This window comes from Martes martes (genome assembly GCF_963455335.1).
Source record: "Martes martes genome assembly, chromosome: 2".
Lineage (NCBI taxonomy): Eukaryota > Metazoa > Chordata > Mammalia > Carnivora > Mustelidae > Martes > Martes martes.
Genome location: NC_137889.1, coordinates 165991659 through 166006943, shown reverse-complemented (window position 1 = coordinate 166006943; position 15285 = coordinate 165991659).

Sequence of the window (15285 nt, the reverse complement as noted above, 5' to 3'; positions counted from 1 at the left end):
AAGAGGTTGTCCTGACAGCTAGGGACCTAATCAATACAGACATTGGTAATATGTCAGAACTAGAGTTCAGAGTGATGATTCTCAAAGTGTTGGCTGGGCTTGAAAAAGGCAAGGAATATATTAGATGGGGTGTGGACCTATTCTTACTGATTTTGAGGGGGATTCTCTGTGCCTCCCGGGTTTTGATGCTTGTTCACTTTGCCATATTAGGGTAATTCTCTATCATAATTCACTCCAATATACCTTCAGCCCCTCTCTTCTTCTGGAATCCCAATTATTCTAATATTGTTTTGTCTTATGGTATCACTTTTCTCTCAAATTCTCCCCTCATGGTCTGGTAGTTTGCTCTCTTTTGCTCTGCTTCCTTATTGTCTTGGTCTTCTACATCACTAACTTTCTCTTCTGCCTCATTAATCCTAGGAGTAAGAGTCTCCATTTTTTTTTTAATAAACATATAATGTATTATTAGCCCAAGGAGTACAGATCTGTGAATTGCCAGGCTTACACACTTCATAGAACTCACCATAGCACATACCCTCCGCAGTGTCTGTAAGTAAGCCTCCATTTTTTATTGCACCTCATTAATAACTATTTTTTTTTTATTTCAACTTGGTTAGATTTTAGTTCTTTCATTTCTCCAGAAAGTGATTTTTTTTTTTTTTAGAAAGGCTTTCTCTAATATCTTCCATGCCTTTTTCAAGCCCAGCCAGCACTTTGAGAATCATCATTCTGAACTCTAGTTCTGACATATTACCAATGTCTGTATTGATTAGGTCCCTAGCTGTCAGGACAACCTCTTGTTCTTTTTTTGTGGTGACTTTTTCCAACCTTGTCATTTTATCCAGATAAGAATATATGAACAAGAAAATAAAATACTAAAAGGGTGGAAAAGACCCCAGGAATATGTATGCTAACCAAATCAGAAGAGACCCAAAATCATGGGGAGAAGAAAGGGGGAAAAGGAAATTAAAAAAAAAAATCTATCTATATATCTATATCTATATCTATCTATATATAGATATTAGAATGGTGAATAGAATACAGACACCCACTTGATTTTGGGTGAATTCTGGTCCCTTAGAAGAAAGTACCTCCCAAAATTTTAAAGAATTATATATATATATATATATATATATATATACACACACACACACACACAACAATAAGGGTAAACATGATGTAGGGAAGGAATATGACTGTAAAGATAAAGATTTAGAAAAAATTGCATGAAAGTATTTCATAAGATAAGTTGGTTAGAAAAAGAAAAGGAAAAAAAAAAAGGAGACAATGTGCTCAGGCTGGAGACTAGATCAAAGCCATGTGTTAGATTTAGGTTGTATTTTGATCTATTAGAAGAAATTGTATTCCAACATTTTAAAGAAATAAAAACTATATTTTTACAAAAAATAAGGTTAAACACAATGAAGGGATATATAGATAGATTTTTTTTTTTTAATTCAGTAAGAATAGGTCCACACCCCGTCATCTAATAGTAAAACTTACAAGTCTTAGTGACAAAGAGAAACTCCTGAAAGCAGCTTGGGACAAGAAGTCTGTGACATGCAATGGTAAAAATATTAGATTGGCAGCAGTCTTATCCACAGAGACCTGGCAGGACAGAAAGAACTGCCATGATATATTCAGAGCACTAAACGAGAAAACATGCAGCCAAGAATACTATATCCAGCTAGGCTATTATTGAAAATAGAAGGAGAAAAAAAAAAAAAAAGAAAGAAAAGAAAAGAAAATAGAGAGATAAAAAGCTTCCAGGACAAACAAAAACTAAAAGAATTTGAAAACACCAAGCCAGCTCTCCAGGAAATATTGAAAGGGGTCCTCTAAGCAGAGAGAGAGCCTAAAAGTAGTAGACCTGAAAGCAACAGAGAAAACATACAGTAACAGTCATCTTACAGGCAATACCATGGCACTAACTTCATATCTCTCAATAGTTACCCTGAATGTAAATGTGCTAAATGCCCCAATCAGAAGACACAGGGTATCAGAATGGATAAAAAAACAAAAACCTTCAATATGCTGCCTACAAGAAACTCATTTTAGACCAAAGACACCTCCAGATTGAAAGTGAGGGGGTGGAAAACAATGTACCATGCTAATGGACATCAAAAGAAAGCTGGGGTGGCAATCCCTATATCAGATTGATTAGATTTTAAGCCAAAGCCTATAATAAGAGATGAGGAAGGACACCACATCATACTCAAAGGGTCTTTCCAACAAGAAGATTTAACAATTTTAAATATCTATGCCCCTAACATGGGAGCGGCCAACTATATAAACCAATTAATGATGAAATCAAAGAAACACATCAACAAGAATACAATAATAGTAGTGGACTTTAACAACCCCCTCACTGAAATGGACAGATCATCCAAGCAAAAGATCAGCAAGGAAATAAAGGTCTTAAATGACACACTGGACCAGATGGACATCACAGATATATTCAGAACATTCTATCCCAAAGCAACAGAATACACATTCTTCTCTAGTGCACATGGACCATTCTCCAGAATAGATTATCCTGGGTCACAAATCAGGTCTCAACCAGTACCAAAAGATAGGAATCATCTCCTGCTTACTTTCAGACCACAATTCTCTGAAGTTAGAACTCAATCGCAAGAGGAAAGTTGGAAAGAACTCAAATACGTGGAGGCTAAAGAGCATCCTACTAAAGAATGAATGGACCAACCAGGAAACTAAAGAAGAATTGAAAAAATTCATGGAAACAAATGAAAATGAAAATACAACCGCTCAAAATCTGTGAGGCACAGCAAAGGCAGTTCTGAGAGGAAAATGTGTAGCTATACAAGCCTTTCTTAAGAAACAAGAAAGGTCTCAAGTACATAACTTAACCCTACACCTAAAGGAGCTGGATAAAGAACAGAAAAGGAAGCTTAAACCCAGCAGGAGAAGAGAAATAATAAAGATCAGAGCAGAAATCAATGGAATAGAAACCAATAAATAAATAAATAAATAAATAAATAAATAAAATAATAATGATGATGATAATAATAATAATAGAACAAATCAACAAAACTAGCAGCTGGTTCTTTGAAAGAATTGAAAATATTGATAAACACCTGGCCAGGCTTATTGAAAAGAAAAGAGAAAAGATGCAAACAAATAAAATCAAGAATGAAAGCAGAGAGATCACAACCAACACCGAGGAAATATAAACATTTATAAGAACACATTATGAATAATTATACGCCAGCAAATTTGGCAATCTGGAAGAAATGGAAGCATTCCTAGAGACATAAAAACTACCACAACTGAACCAGGATGAAATAGAAAACCTGAACAGACCCATAGCCAGTAAGGAGACTGAAGCAGTCATCAAAAAATCTCCCAACAAACAAGAGCCCAGGGCCAGGTGGCTTCCCATGCGAATTCTACCAACATTTAAAGAAGAATTAATACCTATTCTCCTGAAACTGTTCCAAAAAATAGAAATGGAAGGAAAACTTCCAAACTCATTTTATGAGGCCAGCATTACCTTGATCCCGAAACCAGACAAGGACCCCATCAGAAAGGAGAATTACAGACCAATATCCTTGATGAACACAGATGTGAAAATTCTCACCAAAATACTAGCCAATAGGATCCAACAGTACATTAAACGGATTATTCACCAAGACCAAGTGGGATTTATTCCAGGGCTGCAAGGTTGGTTCAAGATCCACAAATCAATCAATGTGATACAATACATTAATAAAAGAAAGAAAAAGAACCATATGATACTCTCAATAGATGCTGAAAAAGCATTTGACAAAGTACAGCATCCTTTCTTGATCAAAACTCTTCAAAGTGTAGGGATAGAGGGTACATACCTCAATATCATCAAAGCCATCTATGAAAAACCCATAGCAAATATCATTCTCAATGGGGAAAAACTGAGAGCTTTTCCCCTAAGTTCAGGAACAGGGGAGGGATGTCCATTATCACCACTGCTATTCAACATAGTACTGGAAGTCCCGGCCTCAGCAATCAGACAACAAAAAGAAACAAAAGGCATCTGAATCAGCAAAGAAGAAGACAAACTCTCACTTTTTGCAGATGATATGATACTTTATGTGGAAAACCCAAAAGACTTTACTCCAAATCTGCTAGAACTCATGCAGGATTTAAGTAAAGTGTCAGGATATATGATCAATGCACAGAAGTCAGTTGCATTTCTATACACCAACAGCAAGACAGAAGAAAGAAATGAAATGGTACTCACAGATCATGCTAGTATAAGCTCACTTCCTTCTCTTCTGTTCTGGACTGCTTTTTTAATTGCATGCATTTACTTTCATGCTTGTGAGGACTCATGACAGCACCTCCCCTGCCCCACCACCTGATACCTTTCCTGATAATTTAACCACGTTTTATTAAATACCTACTACATTTCAAAAATTATGCTAAGTATAAGAGATGTAGTTTTGAATGCATAAGACAGAAACTCTGTCCTCTGGGTCTTATGGGAGAAAAATGGTTATTAAGTGAGTGTGATCCCTATATCCCAGATCACTCTAACTATTGACAAATACAGAATTTGTTTTTTTTCTTGGAGATTATGTTATTTTATTATATGGAATAAACATCTCCAAGTCTGAAATGATGTGAGAAATAGCTAATGAGTGTCTATTGAGATTAAATTTGTAGGATACTTTTTTCCACATTTACTGATCTAATATCAGATGTATAAATATTTGCAATATCATATTTATTATAAAATTTGAGAAAATTTAGGATTTGAAATTTCATTTGATCATATGTCTTTATTTTTTATTTTTTATTTTTTTTTAAGATTGAGTCTTTTATTTTCTTCCCTGAGGTGGCCGCAATGTGTAGCCTTATCCTTTATGCACATAATATGAAACAATTAAGGAATAAGACAAAGGGACTAACACGTAATCTCTGACAAAGGAAGGTTGGATGATTTCTCTGACTTCTGTATGCACCTGTTCTGAATGTAGAATCAGGAAGCCTTTTCAATCCACCTACAAATGATGTTCGGCCAAGGTAGGCTTCTTACCAGAAATACCAGAAATTGAATAAATGGAGAATATGTAAGCACACACTTCTGTGGCAAAAAAATAAAAAAATCTTACTTCATGTTTGATGTTTGCTGAAAGCTTTCAAGCTCTACCCATCCCTTTGCCACTCTCGCATCACGTCTGAGCAAGCTATTGTGAAAGCCCAGATGCTGCCGTCCCTCTGGCACTGGCAGAACCATACCTGCCCTGGCCTGTGCATGCACAGAGGGAATCTCACTCCAACCCCACTCCTGAACTCCGTAAAAGCTGAAGGTAGTCACACAGCCTGGCTCCCTCAAATCATTGAAGAAACTGCTTAGGAACCTTCCCTTCTATCACTAGAAAGCTTCATTGTGTGATTTTTAATACTCTGCATGTTCGTGTGTGTGTGTGTGTGTGTGTGTGAGAGAGAGGGAGAGGGAGAGAGAGAGATAGCACTAGTCTTAACATTCAAATCAAATTTTATATGGGAGGTCCATCCTGCCTCTGAAGACTGCCACATCAGGCAGCTTCTCCCCAAGAGAAAAATGAAAAGATAGAGAAGTAGGGGTCGGGTATGTAGGATTAGTTCTTCCTTTCATCTAGCATGTCAGGCAAACCATTTCTTTCCCCTAGTGGGTGGAGGCACTGAATGAGTGGTGGGAAGAAGTTAAGAAATATAAAGACTTTGGATGAAGTACTCTATATGGAAGGAAACATCAACATTGGGGAAGAACTCTCACATTTTCCAAGTACTCGGATGCTATTTCAATTCCCTGTTTTCCGACCCCCAAAATAGAGTCCCTGCTGACCTGCAGGGGATATGTTTTAAGACCCCAGTGGATATCTGAAACCACAGATAGTACCAAATTCATATATACTGGGTTCTTTTTCCTATGCATATATACCTATGATAAAATTTAATTTACAAATTAGGCACATTAGGATATTACCAATAACAACTAAGAATAGAATAATTAATATATTAAAATAAAAGTTAAATGAATGTGATCTTTCCTCTCACCCTCTCAAAATATCTTATTGTAGTGTACTCACTCTTCCTCTTGTGATATTGTGAAATGATAAAATGCCTGCATGGAGAGATGAAGCAAGGTGAATGGCATAAGTATTGTGATATAGTGTTAAGCTATTACTGACATTGACCTTCTGGCAATATGTCAGAAGGAAGATCGTCTGCTTTTGGACTGTGGTTGACAGGAGTAACTAAAACCAAGGAAAGTGAAACCCTGCATAAGGATACTATAGACTTCTCTTGGAATTCTGGACTTCTACTCTCAACTCTGCAGGTGTCCCGGGTTCTTGACTATTCATGCCTCCACTCTTCCCAAAAATCTTACTTTTTGGTTCTTTAGATGATCAAAGCTTTTAGCTAGAAAATGATATAATTCGTCCATGTAAATAAAAGTATTCTTGTTTCAGAATTAATACATTCATGTTTCTCCCGTATTTGTGCATTTCAGAACCATTTCCTCAAGATCATGTCTCTTTCCAGGCAACAGACTCTCATAGTAAGGATTTTATGCATGCTGCATAATCAGTGTAAAGATCTTTCACTATCCCTCCAATCAAATCCCACCCAAAGGGATTGTTCTGACCAGAAAAATAGATCTTCTAAGCTCTGGGCTATATTCAAAGAGATAAATCAAAAAGCAACTGGTTTCTAAAGTTCCTCATGAAATGAATATCACAGCTATTTGTTAGCAGTCTAGCAGAGCAAGAAATAAGATACCAAATAAAGTGTGAAAAATAGTTTTAAAATTTTCATATCCCAGATTTAGCAGTGTCTGTTAAATATGCTCAAAGGGAGTTTACATGAAATCTTAGTATATTATAAATAACATTTTTGAGACTATTAGGCTTGATAAAACTTAAAAATGCCCTTTTATCGTGTCACAATCAGAATTTACATATATCTTTCATAGGCAAATACATGAAATTTCTTCTAATATTACTTTTTTGTAGTAAAGATTGTGAGTCTGTCTAGGATAAGGCATGATACATACAAGTCTTTGGTTTGGTTTTTACGACACAAATGTTGATGCTGAACTGAGCTAAAACCAGTCATTTATTTCTCTTGTGCAAACAATATACTATGCATCCACTTCATAAAGAATGAGCCCTCAACTGGCTTCTCCAACTCTCCTTCAAAACATGTGTGATGCTTTTATATTTTCCTTAGTTCTTTGGCTGTGCACCTCAAAAGAAAGAGAAAAATCACCTCCACTACAAAACACTTGGAATGCTGGTCCTCAAATCAGTTACTAATTATCTTGCTTGAAAAGGTTTATCTAACAGTTGTGTAATATTTAAAGCTGAGTGAAAATGGCTAGAATTTTGTAAACTACCACTTAATTCACTATTTAGGCTTCCACACTCCCCTGACAGCATTTTGTATCATTAGATTCCAAAATCACATCTTTATACCTATAAGAAATAATCTCTTCTGCAAGTTTCTTTTCTTCTTTTGCTTGTTCTTAAAATGTTACATATTCCTTGGATATTCTATTTTAGGAAAGAAGTCCTAGTGTCTCCTGGAAAGTTCATTCTTACCCAAGGTTTCAACCACTACCAACACGCAAGTATACTGTAAATATTTACCAGGAGCTCAGACTTCTAATTTCACAACCCCATATAGAGAGCTTTTAACATGGAAGTAAAACAAAACAAAACAAGAAACCAGATAGATAGATAGATAGATAGATGATAGATAATTCTCTGTTCACTCTGCATTGCATAATTTTTCTATCTAGATTTCCCAGCCTTCCTTTTTTTACATGATCATCTTTTAAGACTCAACCCAAACGTCACCTACTTTGTCTCTTTTCCATGTGAAATTCATCTCTTCATCCTCTCTTTCTTTCAGTTAATATTTGCATTATTGTATATGTAATACTATACTGAGTTTGACTTACCTAAAAATTTCTACCTAATATTTTGGAGTCTCTTAAGAAAAAGGATGTTGTCAATGAAAGCTTTATATGTTTTTGGCATATTTAAAGTTATTTTTTAAAGTTATGGAAGTTATGGATATGATAATATTTAATAAAATGAAAATTATTTCAAAGTGTTGCTGAAATAACAGGTTTTTATTGATGATATGTATTTTTACAATCAATAGAAAATAAACTTTCTGGGGCGCCTGGGTGGCTCAGTGGATTAAGCCTCTGCCTTCAGCTCAGGTCATAATCCCAGGGTCCTGGGATCGAGCCCCACATCAGGCTCTCTGCTCAGCAGGGAGCCTGCTTCCCCCTCTCTCTCTGCCTGCCTCTCTGCCTACTTGATCTCTCTCTGTCAAATAAATAAATAAAATCTTAAAAAAAAAAAAAAGAAAAGAAACTTCTACTTCTTCATATGGTCCTTTCATATGTTTTATTTTAAAAGCCTGAGAATCAATAATGAGGGATTGTGTATTTTTATAAAAACAAAACAAAACAAAACAAACAAACAAACAAAAAAAAACATTGAGATATGCGAAACCCACTTGAAGTACATACAATAATACATGGTATGTATTATTTTTGGCTTGATTAACATGACTTTTAACTATGACAAAAGGATATAAAATTTGTCTGAAAACAATTCCTTTTCACAGGGCTGTAGTGGTTTTTATTCTGTGTTATTCCATCCCACTATTGTGTGTTATCAATGAATTGCAATTTTATACCTGTGTGTGTTTTGATGTCATTTAGTATTCATATTCTGTTTTTTAGATACTCCATAATAATTGAGCTATCATGATTTGGCCTAAAAATCCTTAAATATTTTTCTCAAAGACAGTACCCCAAATCTTTTCTTTTTTGGGACATATACCTAGAATTGACTAACCATATATAAGATATTGTTAATAGAAATTAAAAAAAAATATTTAAGCATTTCTGTCTCCTTTAATAGTTTACAAGTATAATAACACTTTGCATCTTCATTTGAACTGTTTCTTCCTCTTCTTGCCTGGAATGGAATGCCTACCCTTAGAAATCTCCAGCCCTCCTTTATCATCCAGTCCCCATTAATTTTCTTAGAGTATGACAAGATATTGAAAATAAGATTGCTGGAGTTTGGTGAAAGCTAATTTAAATAAGAGTCTTTTTTAAAAAGATATATGTGCAATGATCAGGACTTAAATATAGCAAGGGAAGGAAAAGCTATCTGATATATTCAGAGGCCTTTACATTTCGTTCTTATTTGGGATTGTGTTCTACAAGCTTGGAAGCTAAGAGAACTTATATTCAGATAAATGAGGTTATTGGTGTTGAATTTTTGCATGGAATCTGGGCGATTTGGATTAAGTTTTCCTTTGCCTATACAACAATTTGCAACAAGAGGTAAACACAAACATATATACACACATATATAATATAGATATTAATATTAAAGTGGAGAATTATATCCTTGGTATTAACAAAGAATGTGGCATTTGTAAGTTCATTACTCAATAAATTCATAATATTTATCCCCATTTTTATCCAGTTTACTAGAAGTTTCAGGCTTACTTCTGTTATTATTTCCTTTCTGTTGAGATTTTTTTTTTTAATCATTCTTTAAGGGTAGATCTGCTAACAACAAATTATCTTATTAGTTTGTCTGACAACACCTTTATGTCCTTTTCATTCTTAATTTCTTTTTCTTTTTTTTTTAAGAATTAAGAAATATTTCTACAGGGTACCTGGGTGGCTCAGTGGGTTAAAACCTCTGCCTTCGGCTCAGGTCATGATCCCAGGGTCCTGGAATCAAGCCCCACATCGGGCTCTCTGCTCAGTGGAGAGCCTGCTTCCCCCCTCTCTCTGTCAAATAAATAAATAAAATCTTAAAAAAAAAAAAAAGAAATATTTCTACAATATTGTTGTTAACAGTTCTTTTCTTTTTTTTTTTAATATTTTATTTATTTTTATTTGACAGAGATCACAAGTAGGCAGAGAGGCAGGCAGAGAGAGAGGAAGGGAAGCATGCTCCCCGCTGAGCAGAGAGCCCGATGCGGGGCTCGATCCCAGGACCCTGGGATCATGACCTGAGCTGAAGGCAGAGGCCCTAACCCACTGAGCCACCCAGGCACCCCAGTTCTTTTCTTTTAGTACATGAAAAACATTTTGCTGCTTCTTTCTGGAAGAAGGTGAAAAATCTACTGTCATTTGATTTGGTGTTCTCTTACAAGTAATGTAAAACTATTCTCTAGTTGCTTTCAAGATATTTTCATTGTCTTCAATTTTTAGAAGTTTAATATGATGTATTCTAGCTTGAATTTATTTGTATTTATCCTTTTTGGAGTTTACTTGGCTTATTAAATCTGTAAGTTTTGTTCTTCAAGTAGGGTAAGTTTTCAGCTGCTATTTCTTTGAATATTCTTTTAGTCCTATTCACTCTCTTCTCTCATTCTCGGAGTTCAATGATAGAGACTTATCTCATTTGTCATTGTCCTAGATATGGTTTTGTGGGGCTTTTTTCAGGGGAGGGCTCTATTTTCTCTCTGTTTAACAATCCGAACAAGTCCTCAAGTTCACTGATTCTGTACTCTGTTATCTCTACTATCAGGCCATTCAGCAATGGATATTATATTATGAGACTTTGGATGCTACTCAGTTTTCTCTTTTGGCAGGCATTCTTCGTGTTGAGGTGTAGCAAGCCAGGTTTGGGTGTGTGTTCAGCTTTCTTCTGGACCTTACCAATGCTACCTCAGGAAAAGTGGTGAGAGCTGACTCAGACTGCCTTGGGGTAAAAATTCTGGCGGGCATTTTCTGGTGAAAGTGGGGAACCAACAACACTGACCTGTTGTTCCTAAGGGGGGTGTGTAAACTCAGCTTCCCAATGAGCTAACACCAGGGCAGAGGGAAGCATAGGAGTGACTCACACTCCTTTTTTGCTGCAGGGTGGGGCAGAAGCTTAGGGGACTGACACTACCTTGAAAAAGAGAGAGAAGCATCATCTACTTCCAATGAATACAGGATGGAAGATAGAAATGCCTCTGCATGTTTCTGTGCAAGCTGGGTGGGGAGAGTGGAAGATCAGCTCTGCATTCAGCTCAGTTAAAACTACAGAAGCAGAGTGTGGTGATTTTTCCATTATGTTTGGCTGAAATAAGTGTTGCTAAAAAGGTTTTCTGTTATGAGGCACATTTTTCCAAATCTCTGACTAGAGGAAAAGATCTAAAAGTTTTTTTGTTTTGTTTTGTTTTGTTTTGTTTTTGTTTGTTTGTTTGTTAATTTGTTTGATTTGTCAATGCCTATTGGTAATTCCAGGTTAGGGACTTCTAGAGCCTTCTCTCTAGGATATACAAAGGGATAAGAAATTAGGGGAATTCACCAGCAGCTATGGAAAACTTTAGACAGTGTGCTGTCTTTAAAAAAAAAAGTATTTTATTTGTTAATTTTGAGAGAGATAGACAGAGAGAGAGAGAGAGAGAGTGCATGAGTTGGGGGGGGGGCAGGGGAGGAGAAAAAGAGAGAGAGAATCCCAAGCAGGCTCCATGCACAGCCCTGGAGCCTGAAGCGGGGCTCATTTTCAGGACCCTGAGATCATGACCTGAGTTAAAATCGAGAGTCAGAAGCTCAACCAACTGAGCCACCCAGGTGCCCTGGCAGTGTGCCTTCTTTCCACTTTTCAGAGTGTTCTTGTTTGTGGTGTCATTTCCAGGATTTTGTTTGTGCTTCAGAAGAAGGTGGATCATCCATCCTTATTGCAATAGCTATTTCTGTCTGTCATCACTTCACTCTGTCCACCTTCCACCGATAGACATGTAGTCCCCTGCTTATACTTCACTTCTTCCCAGAATTTTCTCAACTCTTTCTGTTAGCTTCTAGAGGCTATTTCTTAGATAGGTATTCTTAGCTATGCACAGACGTAAGCCATTTTACTTTCCTTTGTCTTCTCTCCAACAACAACATTATCCGTGAAGCCTTGTAAAAGTGCATCCTCTTGCTTGTGCAATTTTGATGATGGATTCTTAAAATCACACTGTATTAGTTCCATATTGGTCCAAATATATTGTGTTAAAGTTGGAAAAATATCTACCCTTCAAGCCCATACATGTTCAGGAGGTACCAAAGTAAGTCATGGTGATTTAAAGAGGGTCACTTTCACTTCTAATAGCTCAAAAGTTTTTTGTGTAATTATGCCGGGTTGAATAGTATCCTGCAAACATTCATATCTACTCAGAATATGTGAGTGTGACATCATGTAGAAATACTGTCCTTATGGAAGTAATCAAATGAAAAGGATGTCGTAGTGGGTTAGAATGGGCCTTAAATCCAATATGATTCCTGTTATTATACTAGAAAAATTTGGACAGAGAGATACACAAGGGATAGCTGAATGAATTGATTAAGTACATTTGCTTAGCTTCTACCTGTGCCCAGAAAAGTGAAGTCCTGAGTTCATAAATTAATTAGAGAAAACGGAAAGCTAAAGCAGAACATAGCAAGTGGATTGTGGTAAATGATTTTCCCCTAACTTTTTCTTAGACCATGGACATGTTTATTTTTATTGAGTTATTCTATGTCTTTAATTTAGGTAGTTTGAGTCAAATTCCAGAACTCTTTTTTACTTACTCCTTTGCCTTTTCACTGGTTATGCTATTATTTCCTATTGTTTATTTCTGAGAAGCCAAAAAACAAAGCACATGATAAAAGCTAGCACTGGCTATACTGAGTTCTATCAGTTATGCTCATCAAAGGAACAGTAAATGAAAACCAAAATGGTTCATGTCTGAGTCTGTAGGAAATTTTTCCTGCATTCCCATGATCCTCACATTCACTGGTTTAAGTACTAAGGTTTTGCCGTAATGCCAGCACACATTTCACAACAGGCTCGACAGCTCTCTGGTTTGGTTATTGATAGTCTTATTCTTTTCCTGCCAAGCCTGCCCTGTACTCAGGAATATGATGGGAGTGTCAGCTGTGTATCAGAATCCACTGTCCAATGCAAACTGAGGAGAGAACTAAGTTTGAGATTTAGGGTTGCATTTTTAGGAGATCTGATGCCTAACTGTAGGCAAAAGGTAACTTCTAAGTACCAGTAAGTTGAGTTGGGGTGTGGGTATGAGATGTGTTCAGGGAAGCAGCCTGGCCCAGGGAAATGAGAGATGATGATAGACTCCTAGGGGAGCATAGAGGACATCACGTAGATGATGAAGTTAATACATCTGTGATCATGCTATACAGTTGTCTCATATGGGTCTATTTATGTAAGAAAGTTTCTGTTTGTGAAGATATTTTAGGGATATAGAGACATTGTCTAGCTGGCAGCAAGGTCAGAACTCATCTATGTTGCTCCACTTAGGCTTGGGATATAGAATACAAAATCTCAGAGCACACAATAAGGGGTACTAGCTTTGGGGAATCCCTGCTGTGTTCAGAGTTCAGTGAATTGTTTTCCTTTGCTTGAATACCCATTGCATACTCTGAATTTGTTTTAACACATCAAGAGAATAAGGCTTAGAGACTGTAAAAAAATCCAGGTAGCTTTCATAGAAAATCCCATTTGTCAAACACTCAGAAATAAAGGTCTCTGTTGAATCCTTTCTAACAGAAGGTGGCTGGGTTTATCTGATCCAGATAGTGATGATCCTACAGTACCCAAAGCTTTGTCATGTCCCCTGGGGTCTTACATGTCAGACAGAAAGAGTGATAAAACTACTGATGACTCTAATCCTCAGGGTTCACAGTAGAAATGGACATGGATGCCAGAAATGTTCTGACATCTGTTCTTCCTACCCACCAAAGTATAAGTCTGGGCCTCTGCACAGTTACTAATGAAGTGAAATACAGGGTGAAAAAAGGAGAGAAAGAAAAGAAAACACAGCTTAAATATATATACATGCACATAATACCCATGCAAGTGTTGGGATTTCTTTTTTATCTCTTAAATTCACCCATTTCTTTGCTTGGGTTCTAAAGCATTTGAAAGAGAAAACCTAAGAATGGCATATGAAGACCAAAGAACTCCTCTACTATTGATAGAAGCCACACTGGAGGACAGGACTGGGTAATATTAACCAGGTGAGTCTGCCAGCCCTTAGCTACAGAATTAAGAATACTTCCTCATCTGGACTTGCAAGTGCTAGCCTTGGAGCAGGTTTGTCCCTATGGCAGGGTGGGAGCTAACCTTTGAGGAAGCAGAGGATACTTCTGACTTCCTGGAATATCTGATCCCTGAGGGACTGAGGGGGCACAGGGTTCAAAAAACATGCCCAGTTTTTCTTCCCAAATTTATCAGTTACATCATTTCTAGACATCTCTTAGGAAAGAATGACAAAATGAGCATACAAAGATTGCAACTAGCAATCTAGCAGTCTATTGAGCTCTAGAAACATGAGGAAAAATTATATGTATGTGTGTGTGTATATATATATATACACACACACACAAATATATATAATGCATTTATTAAATATCATATTTATCATATTCAGTCCTGTGTGTGTGTGTGTGTGTGTGTGTGTGTGTGTAATGCTCTTTAGTGTTCTATATTTTATTTAGGTGTGTCTCCAAGAACTGTATTCTAATTCACTGATGCAGAGTTTATAATAGTTGTTGAATTTTGCATGCCAGGGACTAAATTTTTCACTTCAAGGATTTCTAACTGACTCTTTTCCATATTCCTCTATACTAATATTGTTTCTACCTCTACTTGTTTTATCATTTCCTGTTCACCTTTGTATTATTCTCTCTCTCTCTCTTTTGTCTCTTTTCTCTATACTATCGTACTGCCATATTAAAATGTACTAGTTTCCTTTTCATCTGGAGTAAAGTAGTTCACTTAATGTTTATATAGTTCTTTCTAAACTTTATTTTTCATCATGGGGCTTGGAATTTTGATATGCAGGCTTACCCTGAGGGGAAACTTTGGCTTTGTTCTACTCTTCTTGTGTTCAGTCCTCTAATAATGGTGTTTACCTCTTGATCCCACGTGGACCTGAGTCTATAACCAACTCTCATTTTGGTGGAGGAAGCTCCTGCCTCATTGTGTTGAAGATATTGCAGAAACGGTCCCTGAACTACTGGGAAGCCTACTTCATGTTCCAGCTGAGAGATTGAGTCAATTTCCATCTACCCTCTGAGGTATACATTTATATATAAACTTTAGCCAGAGACAAGAGTAAATTTTAGCTATTTCCAGTCTCCTTTTAGGGGCAGAAGTATCCCACCATAGTTTCTAGATTAAGCGGTGAGATTGATTTGACCTCTTTTTCTCTTGAGAAAGATTTGATTCCAGTTCCAAAGAAGATGCAACCTGTTGGCCACCTCCATCTGCTCCTAGC